At 35.6% G+C, this 6,020-nt stretch overlaps 1 pseudogene; it reads left to right on the top strand.

The window, feature by feature from the left end:
• The first annotated feature begins 835 nt into the window (after positions 1-835).
• On the top strand, positions 836-5,799 carry LOC139783782 (caspase-1-like; annotated as a pseudogene).
• The last annotated feature ends 221 nt before the right edge of the window (positions 5,800-6,020 follow it).

Genomic DNA, 6,020 nt, shown 5'->3' with positions numbered 1-6,020 from the left:
GATGAGCGTTGCGCACAATATAAAACAATAACATTATAACAACAGAAAATTAATATACTACCAACGTTATTTCTAAGTCCAAATTACAAGGAATTTTGAACTGTTGCATTGATCTCAAATAAATGTCAGAGTAACATTTGAAAAATATTTTCTGTAACGTTTTTAAAATATTTTGACAACATTCAGAAAAATCATATTACGAAATAATATTTTTTAAATATGTGTATAATATTATTAAAAAACATTTAAAAAATACACATAAAGTCAATATTTCTAAACGTTAATTTAATTAATGTTCCTTGCTTAAGCCTTGTGTCCACGATGCTAGAACTGCGTCCGAGTTTCGGTTTAAGCCAATGAAACTGCTGCTTTTCTGTAAGAGCTGCAAGTTGATTGGCTTAATCCGAAACTCGGACGCAGTTCTAGCATCGTGGACACAAGGCTTTACTGGGATAAATGTAATCATGGCTGTCGCGATGAGCGTTGCGCACAATATAAAACAATAACGTTTATAACAACAGAAATTTAATATACTACCGACGTTATTTCTAAGTCCAAATTACAAGGAATTTTGAACTGTTGCATTGATCTCAAATAAATGTCAGAGTAACATTTGAAAAATATATTTTCTGTAACGTTTTTAAAATATTTTAACAACATTCAGAAAAATCATATTACGAAATAATATTTTTCAAATATGTATATAATATTATTAAAAAAACGTTTAAAAAATACACATAAAGTCAATATTTCTAAACGTTAATTTAATGTTCCTTGCTTACTGGGACATTTGTGTCAACTTGTGTCGCTTGCTGGAAAGCTCCCAGAATGACGCTTGTGTCGACTTGAGTCGCTAAATGAAAAGCTCCCATACTGTGCTCCGTGTGCCTCTGGCTTAAGTGTGACTAGTTGGATCCAAAGGAAAGAACCAATCACATTCTATCGTTACTTAGCAGCTCAGTGAGTGGTCGTGCTCCTGGATGGACCCTTTCTCTCTACGTCTCTACACGTTTCAGGTTTCAGAGTTCAGTACAGTTCAGTATTATTCAGCGTTATTGAAGTGCCTGCTACGCTTGGCTACGCTACGCATTTTGTTCAGACAAAGTGACTGCAGAAACTGCGCAGTGAGAGATAGGCTCTTTCCCGCGATCTGTGAGCTCATTACGCGAAAATTAACACCATGTGCTCCACCGACAACAACAGCAGCATGAACAACGGCATGCAGCGCGACGACGTAGGCGACGCGTTTGGATCGTTCGGCAGGTATATACGAGAACTTCGCGTCTACCTGCGTTGCCAGGCACGCGTACACATTTGCGCTATCACACAAATTGCGAATCGTCGCAAGTGTCCATATTGTCTATATTAAAAAAATTTACAATAATTAATTGAACTACAACAAGATATCTGTATATATGCATATATATATATATATATATGTATATATATGTGTATATATATATACATATATATATATATATATATATATATATATATATATATATTATAATAATTAAACTCGATATTAGTATTGTAACAAAGAAAGATGTCATTAGAGCGGATTACTCCTATCGTACGTAAGATATGAGACAAGTTTATTTGATACGCAATGATTGTTCAATGACTGCTCGAAGCAAGCTAGATTGCACAAACATGGCACAAACATTGGCTGCATTCCGATATTCACTGTCAGTAACTGAAAATCTATATTTTTTATATTTTACGTCACGTATACTATCGATTTTCAGTACTGACAGTAAATATCGGAATGCAGCTATAAAATGGACTTTTGTCGATTTTTATCATAGAATTAAACTCTTATCGATTCGCGATCATGTGCAATTTCACGTTTAGATTAAAAGCGAGTCGTATTAAAATATGAAGAGTAGGGGAGACCGGGGCTATCTGTCCACAGTACTGCTATCTCAAGTTTTAAGAGACAGATGTCTCTACCATTGTAACAAGTAGTTGAAAAATGCCCTACGTAAGATATTAAATGTTGTTTGTTTTCTTGCGATGCCTCTCGCAGACGCTATATACGTTAAAAGAAAAGGCGAAAACAATTATTCACATTTTTCGACGGTCGAAAAATTTGCTGTGCGACAGTAGTTTAACTCAAATTAAAGTAAGCAATTCATAATATTATCAATTAATATATAGTTATCAGGTGTGAGAAGCGTCAAATCTTAATTCCGCATTATCTAAAATTGCAACATGTTAAAGACTGAAAAACGTGGTCGGGGCTATCTGTTCTATTTTTGATGGGGCAATGTGTCCACACTTCAATGACGAATTGTTCTTTTATAAATAGTGCGTAACTACAAAGAAAGACTTTTCTTAAGACGGATAAGGTAGACATATCCAATAAAATTATATTTAAAGCGATTAAAAGAATAAAAAATTGAGCGAGAATCTTTTCGTAAAATCAGCGTTAGACTTGGAATAAATGTTCGGGCTCTCACTCGCTACTGTAAAAAGTGACCTACGAGCAACTACTTGATCCTGCGATTCAAGAATCGTCACCAAATTTTTATTTTAAAATACACGTCAAGTTAAATATATGAGTTTGTCTTAAATTATTGAGTATTTTCTATTTCAAACGCTGCCGAGGATAAAGTAAAGGCCCCAAATAAAAAAAAAGATTAAAGAATTGAGGGGACCAAAGAAACTCATCACATTGATTTTGCAACGGACTCAAAATCAGTTTGATGCCACCGTATATAAAAAAAAGTCAGCTCTACGCAGGAAACTTATCAAAAAATCTACACAAAGTGCCTACAATACTTCTCTGACTCCAACGACTAGGCAGTTTTTTCAATATTATAATATTAATAATAAATAATATTATAAATAAGTATAGAAATTAATACAAATAATGTGTTTTTTATTATGTGGACAGATAGCCCCTCGAATTGTGGACAGATAGCCCAGTATATGGGGCTATCTGTCTACGCTTGACTTGTCCACTTAAAAAATTCGCCTCTTTAAAATGTTAAAAGATCAACGATTCTAATTATGTTTTTTTTTAATAGCAAGGTTGAAAGGTTATACCATTAAAATTTTAGCCAAATATCTTTATTAGGTTTTTAGTAAACTTGAAAAAAGCGTAAGTGTGGACACATAGCCCCGGTCTCCCCCTACGATACGAGATGTAAAATTCAGGCTCTGAATACAGATGTAAATGGGTGCTTTCCTATTATTGACACAAGTCGACACAAACGTCGTTCTTTCTTTCTTTGCATTCAATGAGTAACAAAGACAGAACAACACTTGTGTCAACTTGTGTCAGTAAATGGAAAGCATCCGATGTGTAGCAAATAAGCATGTACCAGAAAACACATACAGACATATATATTTATTTACATGGCGGCTTAAGGCCATTGCACGTAACAATGTTTTAGTTGTAATCGTAAGGCCGTAAGAAAAATAGACCAATCATAGTCGATATTCTTCTCGCGCTTGAAGAATAATCGAGTGTGATTGGTCCTATTTTCTTACGGCCTTATGATTAAAACTAAATCTTTGTTACGTGCAATGGCCTTTATAATCCGGTTTTAATTACTATCGTATACTACCCGATCGAAAATTTTTTCTTTTTTAGTCATAATAATCATTTAGATATGAGCCTTTTTTGATACTTAAATATAACTTTTTTAGTATATAAATATTAAAAAATTGATTTAAATGTTTAGAATATCAAAATAGGTTCATATTTAAATGATCGTTATAATCAAAAGAAGAAAAATTTTGGATCAGATATATAGGGGTGACCGGAGCAAACTTGACACGATTTTTTCGGAGGCAATTTTCAAAATTAATTAAAATTTTCAAGCGAATTCAATGGTACACATTTAAAGAGTGTTCCTTCAGTTACAAAATTGCTTAACCCTTTCGGTACGGAGAGTGACTATAGTCACTGCCCACATGCTGCTCACTGCGGCCGAGCAACTTGAAATATTAACTTGAAATGCTTCTGTTAATAAATTTTTTTTAATTGTTTTTTTATTGAGTTTTTATTACATATAATAATTAGAAGACGTCGAGTGCCTATCTCTCTCGGCCGGAATCGCATATATCGACGCTTCGGCCACTGGAGGGCCGTTCGCGTTCCGGTCGCTCCGTACCAAAAGGGTTAAGGAAGTTTTGCTGCATGTCGCTGGTTTGTCCCCAGTAAAGGAAAAGTGACGCGAAGACAAATTTTCAAATTAAAAAATGCTGGGGCAAACTCGGCACTTTGCCCTGATCGACACAATTTTGATCTGGAACTTATTTTTTATTGTCTGAAAATGAAAATACGTTGTTTATTCGTGTATTTAGAAAGTGCAAAAATTCAGAATAAGTAAAACAATCATGGGAAATAATGAAAAAAAATTGTTGAACTTTCACAATTATTTTCATCTAAACTCATGTCTGAAAAACAATTAATGCCGATAAACTCGCGATCGGATGTACGCACACATTTGTCATAGAGCCATACGGCTGCATGGCAAGCATCGTTTGTTATTGGGATCCGACGAAACGGCATGGTGTCAACTTGCCCCGGACGTCGTTTTTCACTTTTGTCACTCCAAAAACATAAAATTATGAAAAATATGAGAAAAACGATTATCGGATTCGTATAGAGCATCAAATTTCCCATCAAAATCACTTACCGTAGATTCGCAAGAGTAAAACTCGATGAAAGAGTAGAAATTTTCGAGAGATAAGAAAAATTACTTTTTTCATCGAAAACGCTTATATCGCACTAAAATTACACCATAACTCTGAATGTCACCAAATTCCGTTGACAACACTGGCACATAAAGGCACATTTACAGTAGGAAAGGCTGGAGATCTCCAGGGACTTCCTGGATGGGTCTCTAGGAAAGGCAGTTTCTACGATATATTTGTCAAAAAGCCTAGGTGTCAAGTTTGCCCCGGTGTCGAGTTGCCCCGGTCTCCTCTACAGTAGTTATTAAACTGGATTATAAGCAGCTGTGGTAAACAATAGTCATAGTCTCTGAATCTAATATGGAAAAGTTTTAAGTTAGAATATATGGAACAACAAGACAAAATTCTTTTTACAGGAGCAGCACAGTTCTCCTCTCAGTGTAGCACAATTGGCACCTACTCAGCGTTATGCCATATACTATATATGAATCATTCTAAGCGTGGTGTAGCTCTCATCTTCAATCATGAATTTTTCACTGTCCCACAGTCTTAAACCTCGCTGCGGTACAATGGTCGATTGTGAAAATTTAACCCTTGCCTTGAAAAATCTTGGTTTTGAAGTGAACGACTTTCACAATTTGACCTCACAAAGATGTAGTAAAACAATTGGAAAGAGGTAAGATGCACTTCACGTTCAACTTCGCACATTCAACATTTTCTTTAAGAAATTTTTTATTAAGAGACATTGTTAAAAAGTATAAGGAGATGTCTGATGTTTTACAGATGAAATATCATGTAGGATATAATCTGAAATATGTGAGTAACAAGCAGAGGATATTACTTTCACAGCTGCGGAAATGGATCATTCTGACATGATTGCTTGGTGATAGCTGTGTTAAGGTCACGGTGAACTTGGATTGCTCTACGCTCATGATACTGCGTATAAAGCGGATTCGCTATGGCATTACTTCACTGCCGATAAATGCCAGAGTCTTGCTGGCAAACCTAAGCTATTCTTTATACCAGCTTGCCAGGGTGTAAACTGGATCCAGGTATTAATCTCAAAGAGCGTACTGAAACGGATGGGCTTGTCTCAACATTCCGCATCCCTACTCAAGCGATTTTCGTATTGCCTACCAACCATTCCAGGTATTGTCATTGCGCAGTCTGAACATTAACCCTCCATTGCCCTCGTTCAGCAAACGAACGTCAGTACTCTCGTGTTAGCGCCATGCTGCGCTATATAGTATGTTGTCACCTGTATTAGGGGTGTAGTTCCGAATGACCCCTGCTCCTGATTGACCTAAAGTTTTACACATAAGTTGTTTCGATGTGAGGAATAAAATCGGCGTGGTCCCAACTTCGGGAAA

The sequence above is a fragment of the Temnothorax nylanderi genome, unplaced genomic scaffold, assembly GCF_030848795.1.
Source record: "Temnothorax nylanderi isolate EJ_2023f unplaced genomic scaffold, tnyl_v1.0 TNYL_tig0539_pilon, whole genome shotgun sequence".
Taxonomy (NCBI): domain Eukaryota; kingdom Metazoa; phylum Arthropoda; class Insecta; order Hymenoptera; family Formicidae; genus Temnothorax; species Temnothorax nylanderi.
This window is presented reverse-complemented; position numbering and strand designations above follow the sequence as displayed.